Genomic DNA, 27,177 nt, shown 5'->3' with positions numbered 1-27,177 from the left:
GCAAGTAGAGGAGAGTCAGACAGATTCTACGGGGAGCTCCTGAGACATTCCCAAGACTGGTTTATTTCACTGATCGGAATTATCAAGAAAGATTTTTTAAAAGAGGGGTTTGCTGGACTTCCCCAGTGGTCCAATAGTTAAGACTCCTCATTTCACTGCAGGGGGCACGGGTTCCACCCCTAACTGGGGAACTAAGATCCACATGCGCTGTAGCACAGCCAATAAATAAGTAAATAAGAGGACTTGTACTAGGTTTATATTTTCCTTAAAATTGGTGCCACCGTGCATGTAAAATTGGTGAGATTTGAATAAGGCTGATGGGGTGTACTAATTTCATGGTTATGACATTGTTCCATGGCTGTGTGAAATGTTTACCCCTAGGAGGAACTGAGTGAAGGGTATATACTGCTGCTAAGTCACTTCAGTCATGTCCGACCCTGTGCGTCCCCATAGACGGCAGCCCACCAGGCTCCCCCATCCCTGGGATTCTACAGGCAAGAACACTGGAGTGGGTGAAGGGTATATAAGACCTCTCTGAATCATTTCTTATAACTATATGTGAATCTTCAACTGTCTCAAAAAGAAAACTTTTTTAAAAAATGGTGTCATGGGGGCATTGGGGAAACAAAGAGATGTTGGTCAAATGGTAAAAACTTGTTAGAAGATGAATAAAATCTGGAGATCAGATGCTGGCTATAACTAATAATACTGCATTTTATCCTTGAAATTTGCTGAGAGTAGATCTTAAGTGTTTTCAACATACACAAACAATAACTATGAGGCAACAGGTGTGTTAATTAACTTGACTATGGTAATCATGTCATAACATATAAATATATCAGATCATCAAATTGTACACCGTAAAAAACAAAACAAAACATGTAATGCAACCAAATTTATTTGCTAATCAGACTTCAATAAAGCTGAGGGAAAAACTGTCATGCAAGGACAGGAAGTGGTCTAAGGTAAGTAACCTAGGGCTATGCTACTTCAAATCTTTAAATGTCATCCCTTCCTGAGCCTTAGCATCCCAACAGCTTCCTGGCAGTGGAAAGGAAGGCTCTCACATCATCTTATTCTCTCACGGGAGTCACTGAAACCCAGATGCTTTTGCTCACTACCGAAGCCACACTCTGAGGGAGGGTCTCCCTGATCTGGTAACCAGTGGGCATGTTTAGCACCCATCCTTAGGCATGGTTGCTAGGTAACAAGGCCACTCTCTGCTATTTTGGTACATCATCTCTCAACTTACTCCTTCCTCGAAAGGGGTGGACAGGTTGTGAAGAAGGAGTCTTTGTTGGAAAGAAATCTGTTGGTTGCTGCCTATTCAGTTCTTTTTTTTATCCCTAAGCTGTCAGACGAATTATTTAAAAATACACCTAAGCTGTTTTGGGTGGCAGGAATGTCACATCACCTGACTGCCTGTTAATGGTTTTGATGGAAGGCTTCATGCCCGGCCTTCCAGTCGATTTCCCCCCACCAGGAAGTCTGAAAATAAGATGAACGCTTCCATTGGTGGTGATGTGTGAAAACAGACAGGATACTCACTCTCCAAGCAAATGTTGGGGGCTGGACAAAACGAATATGTTTTTACTAGAAACACTCATTATGCCAAAGACATATCATTTAACCCTCACAATACCTGCAAGGTAAGTATTTTAATGTCTTTTTTATGGATAATTGAAGACTAGAAAAGTGAATTAATTTACCAGGACCCAGTAGCCAGGGAAGATGTGGTGGGGGGGTCACAACTCAAACTGGACACTTTTGAACTCTAAATTCATAGGCACAGCAGTTATGCTACGTATGCCACGCTGCTGTTGTTTGGTTGCTAAATCGTGTCTGACTCTTTGTGACCCCATGGACTGTAGCCTACCAGGCTCCTCTGTTCATGAGATTTCCCAGGCAAGAGTACTGGAGTGGGTTGCCATTTCCTCCTCCAGGGGATCTTCCTGACCCAGGAATCAAACCGGTGTCTCCTGTATCTCCTGCACTGGCAGGTGGATTCTTTACCACTGAGCCATCACGGAAACCTATGTATTCTATGGAGACTTCTCTAATTGCAGATTTTTCATAATCAGGAAGCTATACTTTCTGTCATCACAGTTGATACTTTCAAGAATATATCTTATAAAGGAGAGGGGAGAGTAGAGAGAGCCAGAAGACCTTAAATGATCAAAACAACCATTTTTGTGGTATAGATGAACCACAGATGAACCTATTTGCAAAGCAGAAATACAGCCCCAGAAGTAGAGAACAAATATATCGACAGCAAGGGAAGAAGGGAAAGCGGGATGAATTGGGATTGACATATGCACACTACTGTATACAAAATAGAAAACTAGTGAGAACCTACTGTGTAGCACAGGGAACTCTATTCAATGCTCTGAGGTGACCTAAATGGGAAGGAAATTAAAAAAAGAGGGGATATATGTATGACTGATTCGCTTTGCCACACAGCAGAAAGTAACTCAGCATCGTAAAGCAACTATACTCTAACAAAAAAAAATTTTTAAAGGGGGAGTTAAATAATTTTCTAATTCACATTGAAAAAAAAATAACCTCCATTTTGGCCCAGATTAAGCCATGTTTAAAAAAAGTTGGGGCGGGGGGGGCGGGAAAGGGAGATTATAGATCTGTATGGTTCACAATTTATTGTAAAACACTTTGCCTCTCTTTGGTACTTAGCATAATCATTATAATACCTCTCATGCATACAGTGCCTTAGGGCTTACAAAGCACTTTCACATATATTATCTCATTTGATCTTCATAATAATCCTATAAGCTCAGTAGGACATTTCACAAATGAGGAAAATGAGGTTCAGAGGGTAAACAAATTGCCAGATCACTGTTTCTCAAAGGGGGAATACCTGAGTTTTAGCCAGGGCACAGCTCCATCACGTGGGATGGCCTTGTGCACTTCAGGATATATAGCCATCCTGGGCTCCCATGCATTAAATGCCAAGGGCTCTGACTAGTCATGATCACAACTAATGCCCCATCCAACCACATTTTCAAATGGGTACTATGGGAGATGAACATATCATGCCCTAAGGAGAGCCGCTGATACAAGGCAGGGGTCAGGGTGCGGATCACACTTTAGTTAGCCATGGAGCAGGGGCTCAAATCTGGTCTCCAGAAGGCAGTTACAGTGCTCTTTCTATGCTCTCACAGTGTCAGGCCGTCCATTGTGTAGTGACATAAGCAGGGCTGGGTGGTCTTCATTCCACAGGTCCCATCATGTCAAGGAAGAGTACGGTAAAGCAACTGCGCAGAAGGATAGGATGATCACCAAGTAACTGACCAAATGGCCAGTTGGTCATTGAGATAATCCTACCTTTGCCATAAAAGTTCTTTTGGTTTTTCTTTTGACATAAATTACCAGAATCTGCACCAAAGAGCAAATGGATGCAGAAGAGCCTTATGTAACACAAGGAGTAGATCTAGATTCATCTCTCCTATCAGTAACCTTCTAATATTCCATTTAATTTAACAATATGTTTATAGTCAGGGAACCGAATTAGATCTTTAAGTATACTTTAACATGTAAATACATATCAACAGAGTTTTAAAATTAGCTCTTCTACTTATTACACTGCTTAGAACAGAATACGTCTTATATTTCAAATTTTCTGTTGAGGTTACAAATTGGCCATTTAGGAACTCAATCCTGTAATTAAATGGGCATGTTTACTTTGGCCTCCTTGATTTTTTTTTATTAAGAATTTGATTTTGGTTTCCTTTAGTTGATATGCACATACTGCCTTTCATCACAGTCCCAACCACTCCCAACTGTATTCCATTTAGTTTATTTAATCCTTTACCTCATATGTGTGGTTCCTGTAGGCAACTGAATTTCATGGTCATGTAAAAGTGCATAGCCTAGGGATTATTACATGAGAAAGAAAGGTTAAGGATTCATGAACAAGATGGCATATCAAGACTTAGGGGCCTGATGCTAATGACTTAAAAGTGTACAGGCTTATAATAGCCAAGCCATGAAAACAAATCTAAATGCCCACCAACAGATGAACTGGCAAAGAAGACATGGTATATAAATAAAGAGGATATTATTCAGCCACAAAAAGAATGAAATAATACCATTTGCAGCTACACGGATAGACCTAGAGATTATCATACTAAGCAAAGTCAGAAAGGGAAAGACAAACACCACATGATATCACTTATATGTGGAATCTAAAATATGATACAAATGACCTTAGTTACAAAGCAGAAACACACTCACAGACATAGAGATAAGACTTGTGGTTGCCAAGGAGAAGGGGGAGTGGGTGAGGGTTGAACTGGGAGTTCAAGATCAGCAGACTCAAGCTATCATATATAGAATGGATAAACAACAAGGCCGTACTGTATAGCACAGGAAACTATATTCAATATCTTGTAATAAACAATGGAAAACAATATGTCTATAGGTATAACTGCATCGTTTTGCTGTACACTAGAAATTAACACAGTATTTTATATCAACTATACTTCAATAAAATAATGAGTGCAGGCTTTTCACTTTCAGAAACCTTGGTTTTGCTGCAAAAAAAGAGACTAGCATTATAAGTTCCCCATGTCATATGTTACTGTGAATCCCAAATGAATGGATGATATGAAAGCACTTTGATAAAGTTCAAAGTGCAGCATCTATCCATCCACTGACTATTTACCAAGGGTCTACAATTTACTTAACATTCTTGGTTCTTGGGTTCTGGGCCAAGAATAAAGAGCAAGTCAAGGCTTCATGGAGCTAGTATTAGCTCTCTAGGCTTTATGTTCAATATTAATGAATACTCTATTAATTTTTGACAGCCACCTCTTTAAGAGAAGACCAAAAAATAGTTCACCTTGAGAACAATGCAAGATAAAGACTAGAGAAGCTGGAGGAGATGCTACTTCAACTCTCCATTTGATTCAGGAGTTATCCTTGCCCAATGGCCAACCTCTTGTCAATAAACAGCAGTGTCTGCTCTGCTGAAATCTTACTCCTTTTTTCTTCTACCACCATCAGCTAGGTAAGTCATCCTGTCTTTGCTCTAATAACATCCTGTGCTCAGCTCTGTGAAGGCACCTATTACACTGCATTGAAATCATTCCATTTAAGAAGACCATAAGCATCTTCATACAATCCTGACCCAGGTAAAGGTCTGTCACCTAGTAGGTTCTGTTGAATGACCCAACTCATGTTCATCATTGAAAATTATTCTCTCTCTCCTCTAGACCACAGCAAGTCACCAAAGTTACTTCTCTAGGTTATGATACAAATCAGGATCACCTTCAACATGAAAGAGAAAATGTACCCCCATCCGAATGAAAAGCGTTCTCCTAGTCCACTTCAGTCATAATCATCTACCAGCCATTCTTTTCCCCACTGAATATGCTTGTCGGTCAAACTGGTACACCAGGGAGGGAAATGCTGAAAATGTCTCCCCCTCATTTTCCCTGGAAAAGTAAATACAGGGAAAACAAAGTAGAAGGAGAATGGCTATGCTGAGTGCTAGAAGCTAAATTAATCGGATACCCTACAATTCCAGTTGATCATAAACAATCTCCCTACAGGAAATTGGTTCTGTAACTGCACAGTCATGATTTAAGAAATCCTTCAATACATGGCCTTTTCAATGATATAAAAGCTATTATACTGACTGATGGGATGTGCTGGACTTGGACATTTCTCTCCCAAGATAAGAGTCCACATGTTCTGTGGAAACCTTATTACATTATTTTTACATTAGGAAAATAAACCCACACTGCTGTCCATGGAACAATTCCAATTTTCTGGGGAGGATTTATTCCTTCATATGCACAAATCACTGCATTTCCTAGATGTTGTAGACAAGTATGTACATTTCAAAGATGATAACCAGGAAAACTGCTTGATAACAAAATCCAGCCATTTTAAGAGTGGCAAGGCAGGGAGCCTCCCTAAAGTCCTGGGCAGCTTTTTCATAGAGCCTACTCATTTTTAACAAGCATCAAAATAGCCAACACCTATTGTGTGTTATATGCCATGTAGTAGGCAGCACTTGGTACATACTGAATCCTTGCAAAAACTCACTAAGTAAATATTATTATCTTCATTTTCCAGATGAGGAAACTGAAAATCAAAGAGGCAAAGTAACTTTCTAAGGTCACACAGCTCACAAGTCACAGAGTCACTATTACACCTCGGTAATCTACCATCTCAGCGTACCCCTGCATGGGGCTACCTCTATGACAATGGTCTACTCTCACAGTCACTGAGGAGAGCATCAGGTCCTCTGGAATGAGCACTGGGTACAAGTCTTACAACTGGATTGCAGGCATGGCTCCACCACCAGATTACTGTGGGGGCGTCAATAAATCACTTAATTTCTCTTAACCTCCAGGATCCATATGATTCAGACATAAGAAAACACAGGTGTTCATAAAAAATTTAAAGGCCACAGATACGATTTTCTAGAATGTAAATTCTGTGAACACATTCTCCTAAATAACTAGAACTATAGTAGGAAGTACTCAAAAATTGTGGTTGAGTGAATGAGTAATACAACAAAGGAAAAATCACTACACAAAAGTGTAGCATTGAATTCAGCAAACACTTACAACACAGCTGATCTGAGCTGACTACTTACTATTTGCTACTATCCTAATATGAATAGAATCATCACTCCTCAAGACCATGGTGCAGCACAGGTATGTATCCTCATCCACAGGAAGCAAGGAGACAGATACACAAGAGCTAAGCATCTTGCCTGAAACTGCACAGCTAAGTCTTATAGCTAATTTTTAAAACCAGATTCCCTCTGGTCAAGATACAATGGGAATAAAAAGATAAATTAATGAGACTGATAAATCATCAGTCTCTTAAACAGTTCATTGCCAATAGGTAAGCCATGGGCAGAAAAATAAGAAAGACCATTGGATTTAGTTCATTTCAGTTCAGTGGCTCAGTCATGTCCGATTCTTTGTGACCCCATGGACTGCAGCACGCCAGGCTTCCCTGTCCATCACCAACTCCCGGGGCTTGCTCAAACTCATGTCCATCAAGCCGGTGATGCCATCCAACCAGCTCATCCTCTGTCATCCCCTTCTCCTCCGAGGCTTCAATCTTTCCCAGCATCAAGGTCTTTTCTAATGAGTCAGATACTAGCATCAAGTGGCCAAAATATTGGAGCTTCAGCTTCAGCATCAGTCCTTCCAATGAATATTCAGGACTGATTTCCTTTAGGATTGACTGTTTTGATCTCCTTGCTGTCAAAGGGACTCTCAAGAGTCTCCTCCAACACCACAGTTCAAAAGCATCAATTCTTCGGTGCTCAGCTTTCTTTTCCAACTCTCACATCCATACACTACTATTGGAAAAAACATAGCTTTGACTAGACGGAACTTTGTCGAATGACTAGTTTTAAGCCAGCTTTTTCACTCTTCTCTTTCACTTTCATTAGGAGGCTCTTCAAGTTAAGTTTTAAAAAGCAAAACAGATAAACATGTATACCTGTGGCGGATTCACTTTGATATTTGGCAAAACTAATACAGTTATGTAAAGTTTAAAAATAAAATAAAATTAAAAAAAAAAAAAAAGGCAAAACAGAAAACACACACAGGAAATGGAGAGTAATTCTGAATGGGTTTGTCAGGGCTGCTGTTTCTAAATTTGGGCTACACTTTACAATCATTAGAGCTTGGCACTAGCAGTTTAAAAAATACCCCAAGTGGTCCATATTTGCAAGTAGGGTTAAGAGCCACCAGTTCATGGAAATCTCTTAATGAAGTGCTTTATGCTAAGCTTTAGGGAAGGGAATCTGTGAGGTGACATTATGATCCTAGGAGAAAAGAGAGCATGAACGACTTCCCTGAGGCCACACCATAAAATATGCCAAAGTTAAAACAGAATCCAGAAACTCATATTAGGGAGCATTTTGAGACAAAGATGCTTCTATACTTGTTGCTGCTGGTGGTGCTATTCAGTTGCTAAAGTTGTGTCAGACTCTTGCTACCTCATGGACTACAGCACGCCAAGTTGCTCTTTCACTAACCCCCAGGGTTTGCTCAAATTCATGTCCTTTGAGTTGGTGATGCTATTTAACGATTTCCTCCTCTGCCACCCCTTTCTCCTTTTGCCTTCAATCTTTCCATCATCAGGTTTTTTTCCTATGAGTTGGCACTTCACATTGGTGACCAAATATTGGAGCTTCAGCATCAGCATCAGTCCTTCCAATGAATATTCAAAAGTTGATCTCCTTTAGGATTGACTGGTTTGATCTCCTTGCTATCCAAAAGATTCTAAAGAGTCTTATCCAACACCACAGTTCAAAAGCATCAATTCTTTGGTGCTCAGCTTTCTTTATGGTCCAACTCTCACATCCATACATGACTACTAGAAAAAAACATAGCTCTGACTATACGGACCTCTGTTGGCTAAATGATGTCTCTGCTTTTTAATATGCTGTCTAGGTTGGTCATAACTTTCCTTCCAAGGAGCAAGTATCTTTTAATTTCATGGCTGCAGTGATTTTGGAGCCCAAGGAAATAAAATGTGTCACTGCTTCCACTTCTTCCCCTTCTATTTGCCATGAAGTGATGGGACTGGATGCCATGATGCTCGTTTTTTCAACACTGAATTTCAAGTCAGCTTTTCACTCTTCTTTTTCACCCTCATCAAGAGGCTCTTTAGTTTCTTTCCACTTTCTACCATTAGAGTGGTACCAACTGCATACCTGCGGTCGTTGATATTTCTCCCGGCAATCTTAATTCCAGCTTGTGATTCATCCAGCCCAGCATTTCTCATCATTTACTCTGCATAGAAGTTTAATAAGGAGGGTGACAATAGACAGCCTTAGCGTACTCCTGTCTGACTTTTGAACCAGTCCATTGTTCCACGTCTGGTACTGTTGCTTCTTGACCCGCATACAGGTTTTTCAGGAGACAGGTGAGATGATCTGGTATTCCCATCTCTTTAAGAATTTCCTTAGTTTGTTGTGATCTACACAGTCAAAGGCTTTAGTGTAGTCAATGAAGCAGAAGTAGATGTTCTTCTGAAACTCTGCTGCTATTTCAGATAGCATCAGATGTCACTCAGAAGGTGGTTTCATTTCACTGAAGGATATTGTAGAGGATAAACTTCAGAGCAGAATTTTCACCTAGTACCATCAATTGCAGCTTGACGTGCACTTGTTACCAGCAGGATTAAGGAATGGAGAGAGGGGATGGCCCTGTTTAATTCTCTTTCTCCTCACAGAGCTCATCAAGAGCTTCTGATGTGAAAACACAAAGCTTATGTTAGTCTGTATCTATAGAACCTAAATGTAGAAAGACAAGCCGAGGCGTTGGCTGGTGTGATGGATAAAGCCAGCTACTGCAACTGCTGAAAAATCTCCCAGTCTTATAGTCATAAAACTAAAGGGCAGAGCAGAAGAGGCCATCTGCTTTCGCTGGCTATGGATCCATGCCTGCTTGGAAGGAAGGAAGAGACCCTCCGCTTCTTTCAAACAACAGCAACCAACAACTTCTCCTTGTTCATTTTTGGAGGAACTGCTTATTCTAGGTAGGAAGAGTCTTAAATATGTTCCAATATCTAAAATTAGGAAAGAGTAGGAAAGCAACCAGCCACTGTCTTTTTGTTTCCAGGTCTCTTTCAGTATTCTGGTCCCAGGGAGAGTCCAGGCTACTTTTCTAGCCTTGGAAGAAGAGAGCACAGATTTTTCAATGATTCTTACAGTTTTAACAGGTGATAGTTGCAACAACTAAGGTTACTGCTGCTGCTGCTGCTGCTAAGTCGCGTCAGTCGTGTCCGACTCTGTGCGACCCCATAGATGGCAGCCCACCAGGCTCCCCTGTCCCTGGGATTCTCCAGGCAAGAACACTGGAGTGGGTTGCCATTTCCTTCTCCAATGCATGAAAGTGAACAGTGAAAGTAAAGTCGCTCAGTCATGCCCGACTCCTAGCAACCCCATGGACTGCAGCCCACCAGGCTCCTCCATCCATGGGATTTTCCAGGCAAGAGTACTGGAGTGGGGTGCCATCACCTTCTCCCACTAAGGTTACAGGTACTTTTTAATACTATTTTTATCCTGGAAAAGATATTCATTATCTAAGTTCTGGGCTCTGCCCTGGATTGCTTCAGATTCCTCATGGGAACAGAAAGGAGACAGAAGCTGGAGCTGAGCTAGTTTCACTCCCCTTGCTCTATACCCTTCCCCTAAAGAGAGCATCTCTATTTTTATCTGTTTGTTAGAGTTCTACAAACTTTTGACAAAACTTTTCACTTACTAAAATGAATTGATTTGGGAAAAATCAGATCATTAACCATGTACATGATATTCTCTCAATTTGTGAAAATATACATATATGCATTTATTTTATTTTACCTTTTAGCCATGCCCCACAGCATGCAGGATCTTAGTCCCCTGACCAGGGGTTGAACGCATGCCCCCTGCCTTGGAAGGGTGAAGTCTTAACCTCTAAACTACAAGGGAAGTCCCATATGTACATTTATACCGCACAGAAAAAAGAAACTTTTGATGAGTGATAACTCACATTTTTCAGAGAAGACAATGGTACCCCACTCCAGTACTCTTGCCTGGAAAATCCCATGGACGGAGGAGCCTGGTGGGCTGCAGTCCATGGGGTCGCTACGAGTCAGGCACGACTGAGCGACTTCCCTTTCACTTCTCACTTTCATACATTGGAGAAGGAAATGGCAACCCACTCCAGTGTTCTTGCCTGGATAATCCCAGGGACGTAGGAGCCTGGTGGGCTGCCATCTCTGGGGTCACACAGAGTTGGACATGACTGAAGCGACTTAGCAGCAGCAGCAGCACTCACATTTTTACTGTTTTAATTATATTTTCTAAGTTTCTATGTTCTCTGTCACAGGTTTTTGTAAGAAGAAAAAAGAATCATGAGTGTAAGTAAAAGAAGCGTTCATGTTTTCAACACTTTTGGATCTTTGAGGACTCCTTGGCAATGTGAAGTTTGGTACAACAAGAAGAGATGCTCTTCTAGACATGACTGAGGATGACATTCTGTTTCACATGTGGAAGCATTCACTTTGGGCATCTCTGAAGCTCAGGGCAAGTTGTTGGCTTTCAACTGGCACAGCTCAGCATCCCTAAGACAATTGCTATTTCCAACTGGATGGAGATGGGATATCCAATAACAAGCAATTCACACTTAAAGAACAGTCTAATCCAATTAAGCAGATGCCCTCACTTTATAGACAACAAAGGAAGAGGAGAAGTGATTGCTGAGGCCTCTACACAGTGGTGATGGAAAAATCAGGTCTTCTGAGTTCTTCTAAATCAACTGGGCATAGTTAATCCTTCTTCAGTGACAAACTGAGCCAGAGTACAGTAGTTAAGGGTGCAAATTCTGAGGTCAGACCACTCGCCAGCTACAGCCACACAAGTCACCTGTCTTCTCCATGCTTCTGCTCCTTCATCTGAAACATCAGGACCAGGACCTTACTGTACAGGGTTATTGTGAGGCTTGGATCCAAAAATCTCATGTCTGTCAGCCAGCACATGGCTGGACCTAGTCTGGTCTCTTCAAATATTTTCAAGAATGATAAGTATTACTATCATATTTTCCCTCCTCCCACCTATCCACTTTCCCAGGAAGCAGCAAATTGAATTTAACTGTACATTCAGTCAAGTTACAGAGGATAAGCTAATGTGATAGGTAAGAAGCTTATCTGCTATGGAAAAATAGGGAAAATTAAGACTGCAATATTCTCCCTATGACAATTCTCTTATACAGATATACCCAGGTAGCGGTGAGCAGTATCATAATCCAGGCTGGCATCATTAACCAACAGGTGATGGAATGAGGAATCTTGGAGATGCCTCTGAAACCTGCGGGTCTCCTGATTCCATAGAGGTGAGCAACACCAGTTAAAGTGTTACAAAGAGAAAGCACCTGGTTTTTAGAAGATGAATTAAAAAGTCAAAGTCAGGAAGCAGGAGGGAGTAAGTACAAGCTATGTCATACTTTAAAGACTTAAAACTTCGAGATGCTGTAAAGGAAAAATCCAGTGTGGGGGTCATTTGGCTGGCATGCTTAAACAAGGGATTCTTATATGGTCTGTAGGGAATCTATGAAACTCCTAAAACTATGTGCAAAACAGTGTGTGGCTGAGTGTTTAGGGGGCAGAAAGTCTGCAATCTTCAGATTTTCCAAAGAGTTAAGTCCCTCTTCAAATCCTGATTCTGCCGATTTCTAACTCTGCAACTGTAATGAAAGTCACTTAACCTCTCTGGGAATAATAATAAAATTTTGCCCCATACTGTTATTATGATAATTAACTGAGTTAAATTTAAAACACACTCCGGGCACAGTCAGTGTTCATTCACCATCATCGTCATCATCCTGGATGCAGAAGGAACCGCTTGCCCCTGGGTCCTGGACAAACCCCGCCCTATAATTAATGAGCAAGTCATTTGAGAGATATGGGCATCAGATGCCCAATAAATAAAATGGGATGCCTCCCAGCTCTAATACTGTGGAACACCTGTTTTGCTCCAGGCATTGGGCAGGCTTTCTAAATATCAAGGTAATATAATGCCCCTTCCCAGGAGGAACTAACTCATGGTCTGGGATGGGCAAATGAGTACAACATAAACACAGATAATTGTAATTAACTGCCAAATTCAATAGCAGAGATACATTCAGAGGATGACAGGGACACAGATGGGAGATGCTAATTCAGTTGTGGGCAAAGAGGACCTTTAACACCAGTCCAGAAAAGCTTTGCTTACAAAGATGTTATTTCAGGGGGATGGAGGAAATGGTCAGGGTCCTTTAAGTAGAAATATTAGCAAAGACCAAGAGATGAGAAATAATACGGCAAGTGTGAGAGGCCACAGTGGATTCATGGCTCTGGAGTCCGGAATACAGGATAAGAAGTGGTAAGAAGGCTAGAATATGAAGGGCCTGCATGCCCTGGAAAGGAGCTAAGACTCACCTTGAAGGGAACCTTGTAAGATGTATGCAGAGCTGTGAAGATGTGTTGGGGAGGCCAGGACTGGAGGGCACAGACTAATCAGACTAATTATAAGAGGTTCTGAAGTACATACACACAGAGAGAAACGAGGGTAGCAAGAACTGAGGCCACACCATGAACTGTGATTGTGGCTGAGGGGACACTGAGAGGAAGAAAAATACACACAACACTGAGGAGATAAACAGGAAATGACGTGGTGATTGATTATACCCTGGATGCAAGGGAGACATATTCAAGAAAACCACTGAGGTTTCTGCTTGGATGACTGGGTACGTGGTGATTCCAGCATCTGAAATTAGAAGAATGAGCTGGGGCTAATGTTTAGGGAGACAGTATGGGATACAGAGAGTTGGAGCAAATTGAGGAGGACAGACGGAGTGAATCCAGACTAGGTCTCTAATAAGGATTAAATTAGACAATGCACATCAATTACTTCATGAAATACAAAAAACTAACTATCATCATTACTTCTGCCTTCAGCTTACAGCATAAGCCTCACAAGTTCTTACTTAACCTCTTTCAGCCTTAAATGTTCCCTACCCTTCAATGGGAATAATAACCACCCATCATCTCTAACTCATAAGACATTTGGGTATAAAGTGAAATTGTCTATGAATCATCAAGTTCTTTCTCAGAAAGACCCATCAATCTAACAATATTATTAAATGGCATTACATTCAAAGAGATGAGACTGTGTACAACATGATTTCCACAGGATTTAGTAATGAGAAGACAATCACAGCTCTGAAATGCATGGTTTAACATGACAGCCAGATTGCCATGATAATTTTAATCATGTAAGTGAGAACTTAGTTTTCCTATCAGTCATATGTCTATTTATGAGAATTCTTTCCTAGAAAATAAAATACTGTATATATTTTGGTATATGTTGTGTGTGTGTGTGAGACTGAACGTGTATACCCCCCACATGTACACATGGGAAATAATTAATAATAAACAGCTTTGGGTCCCTGGGGGCTGGTTAATTAAAGCTGAGGACATTATATTTTTCATAAAAAGTTTTTATACTGTAATATAAACTTTTAACCAGCAGAACTGGCTCATAAGAAATAATCAATAGTCACAATTAAGGATTGGTAATTATCTAAGATATCTGGTGAATTCTGCATCCCAAATAAGGCAGACTCCTGTTTGCATATTTAATTCTCTGGGTTACTGCCAATCTTTTATATTGACCAAATCAAGAAATCACAATAGAATGTCAGCTGAAATCCTGTTCTGTACACATCTTGGTGTCTCCAAGTACCAGACAGGCTTTGTATTCACTCATCTAACAGTCCATTGACTTTTGATCGAAAGGAACTTGATTTACTCCATTTCCATCTCCAAACAGTAAATGAGATGCTAAATTCCTTCCTGTAACATATTCTATTCTTTAACAGCCCTTATTGCCAGTAAATATCTCCTCTTAGTTTCATCTAAATCCATTATTAGGCACCAATCAGCACTCACAAAGTAGAGAGGAAATCTTACAACTTAAATCCATAAGTAAGAGAAGAAACAACACCTTTTAATCCAAAACAAACGAAAGGAAAGCTACTAGCTAAGAGTCTCATCAGGCATTCTTTAGAGTGACACGTATAGCTGATCCATTGCATTAGCAAAATACTGACCTCATTGCATATATAGTTTGAGTACAGATTCCAAACCTATGGCTGGGTTTCTTCTAGTATAATCAAGAATGTTTTCCTTTTCTTTAATATGCTCTGAATAAAACTGAACTGTGGGTTCGCTATAGAAAGTGCATTTGGGGCTTTCCCTCTTATAAAGTGATTTCTGCTTATAGTCCAATTAGCTGTAGCTTAGTAATCTTTTTGGAGAAGGAAATGGCAACCCAGTCTGGTCTCTTGCCTGGAAAATAGCATGGACTGAGAAGCCTGGTAGGCTACAGTCCATGGGGTCGCAAAGAGTCAGACACGACTGAGTGACTTCACTTAGTAATCTTTTGTCAATGTAAATAAAGCAACTTGCAAAAGACTTTCTGCAATAGAAACACAAAACAAAAAATGTGGTTTACTCTATGGGTTTGTCTCACAAGTATCTTCTTGGAGAGGGAGAACTCCTTATTTCCTGTACTCATTTTGGCACTTGGGCTTGAAAGCCATAAAATAATTTAGCAATCACACTCCTGGGCATGTATCCAGAGAGAAACCTTGATTTAAAAAGATACATACACCCCAATGTTCACTGCAGCACTATTTACAATAGCCAAGACATGGAAACAACCAAAATGTCCATTAGCAGATGAATGGATAAAGAAGATGTGGTACATATATATAATTTATGACACAGCCATAAAAAGGAAAGAAATAATGCCATTTGCATGAACCTAGAGATGATCCTACTAAGTGAAGGAAGTCAGGGAGAGAAGGATACATACCCTATGATATTGCTTATGGGTATGATCTAGAAATCAATACCAATGGACTCATTTTACAAAACAGAAACAGACTCAAAGACTTACAAAACAAACTTCTGGCTACTAAAGGAGAAAGGTGGGGCAGAGGGAGGGATAAATAAGGAGGTTGGGACTAACATATACACAGTAGTATATGTATACAATAGATAATCAAAATTTCATTGCTGTATCAGTTCAGTTCAGTTCAGTCGCTCAGTCGTGTCTGACTCTTTGCGACCCCATGAATCGCAGCACGCCAAGCCTCCCTGTCCATCACCAACTCCCGGAGTTCACTGAGACTCACGTCCATCGAGTCAGTGATGCCATCCAGCCATCACATCCTCTGTCGTCCCCTTCTCCTCTTGCCCCCAATCCCTCCCAGCATCAGAGTCTTTTCCAATGAGTCAACTCTTCGCATGAGGTGGCCAAAGTACTGGAGTTTCAGCTTTAGCATCATTCCTTTCAAAGAAATCCCAGGGCTGATCTCCTTCAGAATGGACTGGTTGGATCTCCTTGCAGTCCAAGGGACTCTCAAGAGTCTTCTCCAACACCACAGTTCAAAAGCATCAATTCTTTGTTGCTCAGCTTTCTTCACAGTCCAACTCTCACATCCATACATGACCACTGGAAAAACCATAGCCTTGACTAGAAGGACCTTTGTTGGCAAAGTAATGTCTCTGCTTTTCAACAGGGAAATCTACTCAACACTCTGTAATCAAAGAGTGATTAGGGGAAAAGAATCCCCAGGGGAATAGATACATGTATAACTGAACCAGGTGGCTATACACCAAAACAAACAAAACATTGTAAATCAATTGTATTCCAGTATACAATAAACATTAATTTTAAAAAGAAAAGAAATAGCAATGGCATTGCTCTCAGGCCTTGGTGACCTGGGCTACTGTTACATCCCTGGAGCCTAAGCAGCCTTGGGTTCCAAGGCTGGACTGGGGTGCCCCTGAGGAAGATGGGGACGATGGATCAGCAAAAGTCCCCCTTGGAGCTGGAATGCCTGGTTTGCGGTGGATGGGATCCCAATCTCCAGATCCAGGCGGGCCCTCCTAAGCACTAAGCTCAACCAAGCTTAGTGTGCCCAAAGGAAGTTGGATCCTCTGGGCAGAAAGAGATTTGAAATGGCACCTGCTCTCCAAACCTTCTGATGGTGGGGTTCCAACCAGCAGCCTCCTTCCACAGAGTTGCCCCACCTAAGTACCACAGCACCCTCAGCAGCGTAGTTCTGGGAGGACTTGGGATTTCTCTGAGGAGTGCAGGGTAAGGGGGAAGAAGTCATGAGACATGGACGCCAGCACATTCCACTCTAACCTACAGCCCAGGTTGCGCAAGGAACCCCAGTGGGGCATGAAGCGGTGCTGCCGCCTTGTGGACATTTCCCATAGAAACAACTTCAATACCAGCACCTGCAGGCAATTCAAATTCACAAGGCCTGCTGGGCTGGAAAAGACACATGCCCTCAAGCGATGTCTTGGGGTGACAACAGAAAAGTAATTCAAAACAGGGAGGACCTTCAAGAAGCCAATCTCAAGAGGTCCTTTAATGCACACTGTTTTTTCTTTCTTTCTTTCTTTCTTTTTTTTTTGAAAGCACATGAAAAGATGCTCCACGTAGCAAATTACTCAGTTCAGTTCAGTCGCTCAGTTGTGTCCAACTCTTTGCGACCCCATGGACTGCAGTACGCTAGGCCTCCCTGTCCATCATCAACTCCCGGAGCCTACTCAAACTCATGTCCATTGAGTCGGTGATGCCATCCAACCATCTCATCCTCTGTCATCCCCTTCTCCTCCCACCTTCAACCTTTCCCAGCATGGGGGTCTTTTCAAATGAATCAGTACTTCACATCAGGTAGCTAAAGTATTAGAGAACTGCAAATCAAAACTACGAGGAGGTATTACCTCACACCAGCCAGAATAGTCATCCTTAGAAAGACTATAGACAGTAAGTGTGGGAGAGGGTGTGGAGAAAAGGGAACCCTCCTCCACCGTTTTTGGGAATATAAATTGGTAATAATGGAGAACAGTATGGAGGTTCCTTAAAAAACTAAAAACAGAGCTACCACATGATCCAGGCATCGCAGTCCTAGGCCTCTATGGAGCGAGAAACCATAATTTGAAAAGATGCACGCATGCCCCAACCTTCACTGTAGCACTACTCACACTAGCGAAGACACAGAAACAAGCAAAATGTCCATCGACAGATGGATGGAGAAGATGGGGTACATATATACACAACAGAATATGACTCCACCATAGAAAAGAAAGAAATAGTCCCTTTTCCAGCAACATGGATGGATCTGGACATAATCATACTAAGTGAAGGAAGTCTAACAGAGAAAAACAAGTATCTTTTGATATCACTTATATGTGAAACCTAAGGAAAAAAAAGATATAAAAGAACTTATTTACAGAAGATAAACAGACTCACAGACTTCTATAACAAACTTGTGACTACCAAATGGATAAAGGGGTGGGGGGATAAATTAGGAATTTGGGAATAACATATACACACTGCTGCTGCTGCTAAGTCGCTTCAGTCGTGTCCGACTCTGTGCGACCCCATAGACAGAAGCCCACCAGGCTCCCCCGTCCCTGGGATTCTCCAGGCAAGAACACTGGAGTGGGTTGCCATTTCCTTCTCCAATGCATGAAAGTGAAAAGTGAAAGGGAAGTCGCTCAGTCATGTCCGACTCTTAGCGACCGCATGGACTACAGCCTACCAGGCTCCTCCATCCATTGGATTTTCCAGGCAAGAGTACTGGAGTGGGGTGCCATCGCCTTCTCCGATATACACACTACTATGTATAAAATAATCAACAGGGACCTACTGTATAGCACCGGTAACTACTCAATATTCCTTAATAACCTATATGGGAAAAGAAAATAATCTGAAAAAGAATGGGTATATGTATGCATATATGATAACTGTCATTTAGCTGTACATCTGAAACAAAAACACTAAATTAACTACACTCTACTATAAAATGAAATTTTTAAAAAAGATAGAAAATTTTATAGTTCTCTGGCATTCTCTTGTAACACCAGGATTTCCCTCAAAAACCACTTTGAGACTATGTCTGCCAACTATAATGTTGTCTCCCAAATAAGTCAATATATTATTTCCCTCTGGCTTATGGTTCTTTCCCCTTACAAGAGAGGATTGAGAAACTGATTTATTTCCTGTAAGTAAAGACCATCATTCATTTACTAAAAAGGTATTCATTTAGATAACCTATATCCTCAGACAAAAACCAAACATAAAGAAATCATTTAAACCCACATCCAAGACAGATAAACCTTACTGAAACAATCAAAGACATCTGGGATAGTTTATAGAGAAGATAGGACCTACATGGACCTCATTCATCACAGGTCAAGAGGGCACAGTGTTCATTTATCAACCTGGCAATAAGAAGAGCTGACGGTAATACAGCACTAACCTATGCCATGCCATTGTTCTAAGAGCTTTACAAGTATTATCTTAACTAATTTTCACAAAAACCCAGTGAGATAAGTACTATCATTCCTCTTTCTCAGATGAGGAAACTGGGGCACAGGAAGGTCAAGTAATTTTCCCAAAGAGATGGTAAGTAGTAAAGATGAGATTGGCACCCAGGTAGTCTGGTTCCAGAGTCTATATTCTTACCCACTATGGCATAAGGATTTTTTTCAGTAAATCTGTCCCGTATATATCTCAAACTAATACTGTTTTTAATTTTATAGCAAAACTACAAGTTTAATTTTCTGCTTGATTGCAATTATTTAATCATCTTCATCATGATATTAACAATAACAATAATCAGAAGTGTTATTTATTACAGGTTGATGATGAGCCTACCACTAGAATAAGTACACTGCTTAGATTACCTCATTTAATTGATTTCTTATAAAAATTCTACCAAGGCAGAAATTAGCCTTATTTTATAGGTAAGGAAAGTGATGTTCAGGGAAGTTAAGTGCCTTTCACAAGGTAAAAAACAAAGAAGTGGAGAGTCAGGAATCTAGACTTCGTGCCTTCCAACAGTGATACATGGCCTCCATCTCACTCTACCCTACAGACATGGCCTGTGTTTAGAATCATGATAATTTAAAACTTTAACACTCACCTTCATGATGCACAAGATGGTGTGTAGTGCAAACCATCCACACTTCTTGACCAAGGTTCTTAGAATGATACTCAATGAATCTGACTGCAAGTTAATGGTTTTCCTAGCTACTGGAAGGTATGGTATTTTGTAAAGCACATGATAAACATGTTTAAAATAAAAATGATTGTTAATCATAAAGTTTAGCAACATTATCAGGCTCTGGTATGATGATTTTCTTCTATATTCCAATAGATAATTATTTTCCTATTTTTTCCTGAATTACAAAAACATTTACAGGTAATTCTATCAAGGAAGATCTTTTCCATGAGAAAAGTGATGCGGTTTAAAGTAAATTACTCTTCCAAGTATTAAAATCAAATAATCATTTCAGTGATTATTAATAATCACTATTAAGGAGAAAACAATTAATTTCACATTATTTACTTACTCTCAGTTCAGTTCAGTTGCTCAGTCATGTTTGACTCTTAATGATCCCATGAATCACAGCATGTCAGGCCTCCCTGTCCATCACCAACTCCCGGAGTTCACCCAAACTCATGTCCATCGAGTCGGTGATGCCATCCAGCCATCTCATCCTCTGTTGTCCCCTTATCCTCCTGCCCCCAATCCCTCCCAGCATCAGAGTCTTTTCCAATGAGTCAGCTCTTTGCATCAGGTGGCCAAAGTATTGGAGTTTCAGCTTCAACATCAGTCCTTCCAATGAACACCCAGGACTGGTCTCCTTTAGGATGGACTGGTTGAATCTCCTTGCAGTCCAAGGGACTCTCAAGAGTCTTTTCCAACACCACAGTTCAAAAGCATCCATTCTTCAGCGCTCAGCTTTCTTCACAGTCCAACTCTCACATCCATACATGACCACTGGAAAAACCATAGCCTTGACTAGATGGACCTTTGTTGGCAAAGTAATGTCTCTGCTTTTGAATATGCTATCTAGGTTGGTCATAACTTTCCTTCCAAAGACTAAGCGTCTTTTAATTTCATGACTGCAATCACCATCTGCAATGATTTTGGAGCCCAAAAAAACAAAGTCTGACACTGTTTGCACTGTTTCCTTATCTATTTCCCATGAACCACATGTATCTTACATTATTCCTAATATGAATAAATAATGAAGACTCACAGCCAAGAAAGAGAAATATCCGAGCTTTCTATGTTAAAGACAGATGATATTTCACATTTGTATTTCAAAGAGAAACACAACTGACTTATAAAACATCCCCAAATAACAGTGATGTAAACTAGATAGCAGTTGGTCTGTATGTGTGTGCTGGCCCACATACATACCCAAGCAATAGACAGAGAAAAGTAGTAGAGACTTGGACTCAACCTTATCTGGGCCCCAGTAACTTCCACTTTGCTTCTCCATCATTTTCAAGACAAAATTTCTGCCTCATGGTGTGATACGGCTGCCCAAGCTCCAGTCATCAAGTTTGTTTTCTAACCAGTAGGAAGAATAAAAAGGAGGAAGGAGAGGCTCCCTTTTTAAATGAAACTTCCTGGAAGTCACTCAGACACCACTGACCAGAACTTATTCCCAATACCATATTTAACTATAATAAGAGGGGTGGCAAATGTCTTTATTTTGTCTTCCAGCTAAAAAATAAGTCCCCATTATTAGGAAGAAGAGGAGAATGGATGTTAGAAGAAAATTAGAAGTTTCTACCAGAGCTTAAAACTATACAAAGATCAATACTTTTTTCCTGTAAAGTAAGACATTCTCCTTGGGCTTCATAGGCATTCTCTTCCCAAAACCTTAATTCAATAAAATCTAAAACCTTAATTCAAATTGCATAATCCAGAGCTGAACATAGACATTTTATGTATTTGAGAGCAAATGGTATTGTTTTGCTCTTATAAAATGTCTTTCACTGAGCCTCTACCACCACTGTCTAGGAAAAGAAAGGGGGAAATAGTGCCAAACCCATCATGTTAAGATAAGACCTCTCGTGATAAAGTTAGCAATCACGCATGTCACCCATTCGCATAGTCTTTTGTTCATCAAGTTTAAAACACAGGGCTGATCAATAAGAGAAGTCTTAGACATGATAAAACCTAAAAGAAGGAAAAAAATAAGACTAAAACTATCTTGTTTAGAACAAGAATGCAGGCTGGAATATGCAATGAAAGCAAAATTTGATTTAGGTTCAGGTGGATAACACCTTCCTTTTTGACATTAATTACCTGTTGGTATGGCTTCTCTAGTGGTTTAGACGGTAAAGAATCTGTCTGCAATGTGGGACACTTGGGTTTGATCCCCGGGCCTGGGCGATCCCCTGGAGATGGCTACTCAGTCCAGCATTCTTGCCTGGAGAATCCCATGGACTGAGAAGCCTAGCAGGCACAGTCCATTGGGTTGCAAAGAGTAAAAGGTATGACTGAACAATTAACACTTTCATTGTTCATGGGTTATTTTAGCTTTTTTAAAAAAATATTCAACTCATGAAAAAATTTCCCCATTCTTTCTGCCTTTTCCTTTTACACTAAACTACACTGAGGAGCACCTTGGCCCCCAGGGCAAGCCTGTCAAAGCCAAGGACACACAGCATCCAAGCTTGGAAGGGAACAGGAGACAATCTAAGTGTGAATACAAATTTAAGGAAGACACAAGGATCCATAGTTATCATGGCCTCTGAACTATTCGTTAGAGCTAAACATTCAGAAAACGAAGATCATGGCATCCGGTCCCATCACTTCATGGGAAATAGATGGGGAAACAGTGGGAACAGTGTCAGACTTTATTTTTCTGGGCTCCAAAATCACTACAGATGGTGACTGCAGCCATGAAATTAAAAGTTATGACCAACCTAGATAGCATATTCAAAAGCAGAGATATTACTTTGCCAACAAAGCTTCGTCTAGTCAAGGCTATGTGGTTTTTCCTGTGGTCATGTATGGATGTGAGAGTTGGACTGTGAAGAAGGCTGAGCACTGAAGAATTGATGCTTTTGAACTGTGGTGTTGGAAAAGACTCTTGAGAGTCCCTTGGACTGCAAGGAGATCCAACCAGTCCATTCTGAAGGAGATCAGCCCTGGGATTTTTTTGGAAGGAATGATGCTAAAGCTGAAACTCCAGTACTTGGGCCACCTCATGCGAAGAGTTGACTCATTGGAAAAGACTCTGATGCTGGGAGGGATTGGGGGCAAGAGGAGAAGGGGACGACAGAAGATGAGATGGCTGGATGGCATCACTGACTCGATGGACGTGAGTCTGAGTGAACTCCGGGAGTTGGTGATGGACAGGGAGGCCTGGCGTGCTGCGATTCACGGGGTCACAAAGAGTCGGACATGACTGAGCAACTGATCTGATCTGATCTGAAAGACTTAAAGATCTCAAAGGGCGGATTACTTAACATACGAATGCAAATAAGAAACGGATTCTTAATATAGTATATAAACTAGACAAACTGCTGACCATTCTCTGACTGTTAGTCTCATGGAATTATGTGGCAAAGTGACAGGCTGAGTTTCAGACAAACTTGTCGTCAAACTCTCGGTCAAGCTAATCAAGATTCTTGAATGGAAATGAAAGTCACTCAGTCGTGTCTGACTCTTTGTGACACTATGGATTGTAACCTGCCAGGCTCCTCTGTCCATGGAATTCTCCAGGCAAGAATATTGGAGTGGGTTGCCATTTCCTTCTTCAGGGGATCTTCCCAACCCAGGGATCAAACCCAGGTCTCTCACATTGCAGGCAGATTCTTTTCCATCTGAGCCACAAGGGAAGTCCTGAATGCAAATAAGAGAAGCTAATTCGGGTTAACTGAACAGCAAAAGGAAATTATTGGAAAAACACTGAGTAGGCCTCAGGGTTTTCCGAAAGGCAGAATGGGTTTGGAAAAATCGGCAGGAACCAAAGCTAAGCTACTGAGATAAGAGGCAAATCAGCTTGGAAATAGCCATAGATGCACACCATCACACAGTGGGGCCTTTAATTCTGCTGCCTATATTACCATTGGAGAAAGAATGCTATCACTATGAGTGGAATAAAGTTTAAAGGGTTCCCATTCCTTTGCTTCAACTATTCCACACTCAGATAGAATGCCCACTCAGAAGGAACGGTCAAGCTGATGTCAGATATCCAGGTCTTGCCAAACAGCATCTTGAGTTTCTATCAGAGGAAACTGGGCCCTGTAGTTCAAGACTTACTATTAACAATTTCTCCCAAATAGAAGTGTTCAGAGGTTGGCAGTCAAAAATGCAGCACTTCACAAGGAATCAGCAACTTACCAGAAATCTGATTTGAAACAAGTTACTTTAGCTCCTAGTCTCAGACCCACTACTCCTAAAAAGGAGATACTGCACATCTCATAGGGTCATTTTAAAGATCAAACGAGATTATAAAAATTATAAGGCCCAGAATAAGCATTCAATCTCTTGGCCGAATGTCCAGTTTTGTGACAAAACACAGGGAGAATGCATGATTCCATCAACATTGATAGGATAATTCTTTTCATGGCTGTTATCATTATCATTGTAATTATCAAGAGTGGGTTTTGAGAATTTAAATTTCCAAACTCCATTTAAGCCCTGCTTCCCTGAAGTATCTGATGTAATTGGTTGTTATGTCTCTGAAATTTATCACCTACCACTCTTTCTTCCTCTTCTTCCTCTCCCTTTCTATCATCTATCTTTTCCTGTGACTTTTTTTGTTGTTGAAGAGATGCGGTGTTTTATTCTGAGGAGTTTCTGCTAGCCCACATTTTCCAGATTTCATCTGCATTTTTCTTGGGGCATGTTCCTCTCTCAGTTGTATTTCCTACACTGTTGGATCTAGATGACTCATCAGATTCAAGTTCGGTTTTCTGGCAAGATTACTCCATAGGCAATGTGCTTTCCCTTCAACTGATTTCCAAATATAATGGTTTTCTAGCACCCTCCAGAAATGGCCAATGAGATGAGTATCTCTCCTTAGTATTATTATAAACTTAGGGGTTTAAATAAATATGATAGGTTTCAAACCATATCAGTTATTTTCCTTACTAATGATCAACGGCCCCCTCTTTGGTCCATCAGAACCTATTTTACTATCCTGAGTCCTTGTCATATGACCCTAGAAGTCTTTGGTAACTTTGTCAATAACTACTTGGCTTTTTGATATGACAAAACATTCTTGCCCTACCACTTTCAGTTACAAAATGCCATCAGCACTACCTTTAAAATGACTTTTGCATTTATGCTTTCTTTTTCTTCTGCCAAGAGTCAGGTTGAATTCATAATGGCCAGTCAAGAGATTGTTAACACATTATTTAACTTGACTCCCTTTCTCTAATCTTTTCTTACCCACACACCAGTGACTTATCCAAAAAAAAAAAAACAAACAAAACAAAAACTCATGAAAGCATCGTTTTCCCTTATTTAAAAAATGTTAATGATTCATCTCTCCTTATATATAAAATAAGTCCAAATTTACTGACTTGGTTTTTGAAGTTCACCATGATCTGGCCCCAGTTAGCCCTCGTTTCACTATGAATTTCCTAAAGCACATTCTATTCTCCAGCCAAACGATTGCAGTTCAATTCTTTAAAAACGTCCTGAACTTCTCCCTTCTCATGACTTTGCTTAAACTGAGCCATAATTTCCAGTTTTCAAATGACAGTAATAGTTCAAGACTTAGGTTAGAAACCACCTCCTTCTGGGAGCTTTCACAGGCCATGAACCATCTTTGTCTCGTCCTTCTGGCATTTTTCACTCAACATTTCACAGGCTAGTTACTCATCCACTTGTCTATGTGCATAGAATGAACGCATAAATAACTATGACCTTAAAATAACTCAGGTCAGAGCTATGTTACCCAAATGTCAATATTTCAATTATTCTTTTACTTTAAAAACTGTTTAAAAGACACTGGACTGACAATATTTTCTGGCATCTTTCCCCCTCAATTCTCCAGTGATATGTAAATAGACTGCAAGCCCTAGGAAACCTACCTAAGCAGTGATTCAAAGGCTTATCTCAAACTTGACATATTAATTTTGCACAAAGAGAATCAGCTGAATTCATAAATGAATAGCAGAACAAACAGGGGGAAACATCACTGTGATCACTGCCACTTTCACCACCTCTTTCTGTTGGCAGACTTAAGAAAGAACCTTCAGAAAATGGAATACAATTCTACCAAGCCAGGTCAGAATGGATTATATTATACCCAGTCACAGTTTTTCAGTATTTAGAGAGTAAGGTCAAGGACATAGTGATATTTTGTAATAAGACATCTAAAATATATGTGGCCAAAGAAGTAAAAGGAGAGACTGAATTCTCTCTTCTTAGTTTCATTTTATGCTCAACCTACTGCTGCTTTACTGAATGCATTTCAGCATTTACATGGTTTATTTGGAATGACTAAAATACAGAAATCTCAGCTCAGAAAGCTATCAAAGTGACTCGCTTGTCAACAACTCCAACCCACAAGTTCAACACTTCTTAAATCATGTGAATTGAGAGATAGAATCTATGGGTTGGAACTGATAGAATAAAATTACTAATCTTGCTGTCAAAACGGTAAGTTTCTCTGCATGTTCCTTTCATAGTTTTGCCCTGTGAAGGTCACAGCAAGCAATCAATATATCTAGTGGCAGGAACATTCATCTGTTTTGGTGCTGGGAATCTTATTTCCAGAGTCTCTAAATTTGAAGAGTGTAATTTTAAGCCTGAAATCACACCTTTCTGAGGCAGGAGAGTCATTAATGACAAAGGGAATTCTGGGAAATGTCTTTCACATTGAGTGTTCTCTACTGTCTAAGAATATAGGGACCAGTAAGATTATTAATAGCTTTTCTTAGGAATTTTATATGTTGCTTACCTTCATGGATGTGTGTGAAAAATATGACCAGGTTGAGAAAAGTCTAGTTTACAAAAGACTGCACATCTTTTTTGTTGGATGCACAGTCAGAAGAAAATGATGTTTCATTTTCCTTAACTTCTTCCCAATATGAAGCTCCTACCCTGAGCCTGAAAATACTTGACCTTTGTACATGATAAATCCCTCATTAAAAAGACAAATAGTAGTGAAATTTAAATGGAGTGCGAGGTTGTTTTTGTTTTTTTTTTTAACTCTTTCAAAGTTGACTGCCCCTTATATTTTATACATTTTTATTTCAAAGAATCAAACGTAGAAATTCATTCAATCCATCTTAAAAATTTTAGTCTAGAATGAGGAATTTAGAATGCACCTGTTCAAAACAGACATAAAGAGCAGCATGGTATTGAGCTCTCTTCTCTTGGTGCACATTTAATTTTCACTAGACATTAAGTGCCAGTTATTTTCAAAGAAAAGTATAACTAAAATAAAACTAATTGTTCTGATTTTAAAGTTTTCAAATTTTATATACCTGGAGTAGTCTCTTGCCATGTATAGTAGTAACAGAGAAGTTAATGTTAGCCAATGAAATTAGAAGAAAAAGTAAACATATTGGAAAAGAAGTAAATTATTTTAAACAATTCATTCTCAAGAAAACCAAAAAATAGCTTCAAACTATTTAGAATAACAAACAATAAGTATTTTTAAAATTTGTATGCTTTATTTATTCATGTCAACAAAAACACAAAAATACTATGGAATTCTTCTTGTCCAATGGAATCAAGATAGCATTTCATGGGTTAATGTTTGTTTTTAATTAGGTGAAGTAGAGGATCATAACACAAAAGGTAA

The 27,177-nt window shown here is 40.1% G+C and overlaps 1 protein-coding gene across 7 annotated transcripts in view; it reads right to left on the bottom strand.

The window, feature by feature from the left end:
* Positions 1-27,177, bottom strand: part of CADPS (calcium dependent secretion activator) — a 474,061-nt gene that overhangs the window by 421,470 nt on the left and 25,414 nt on the right. The window lies entirely within an intron of this gene.

The sequence above is a fragment of the Bubalus kerabau genome, chromosome 20, assembly GCF_029407905.1.
Source record: "Bubalus kerabau isolate K-KA32 ecotype Philippines breed swamp buffalo chromosome 20, PCC_UOA_SB_1v2, whole genome shotgun sequence".
Classification (NCBI taxonomy): domain Eukaryota; kingdom Metazoa; phylum Chordata; class Mammalia; order Artiodactyla; family Bovidae; genus Bubalus; species Bubalus kerabau.
Note: the sequence above shows the minus strand (reverse complement) of the source record. Positions and strands in the feature narration are given on the sequence as shown.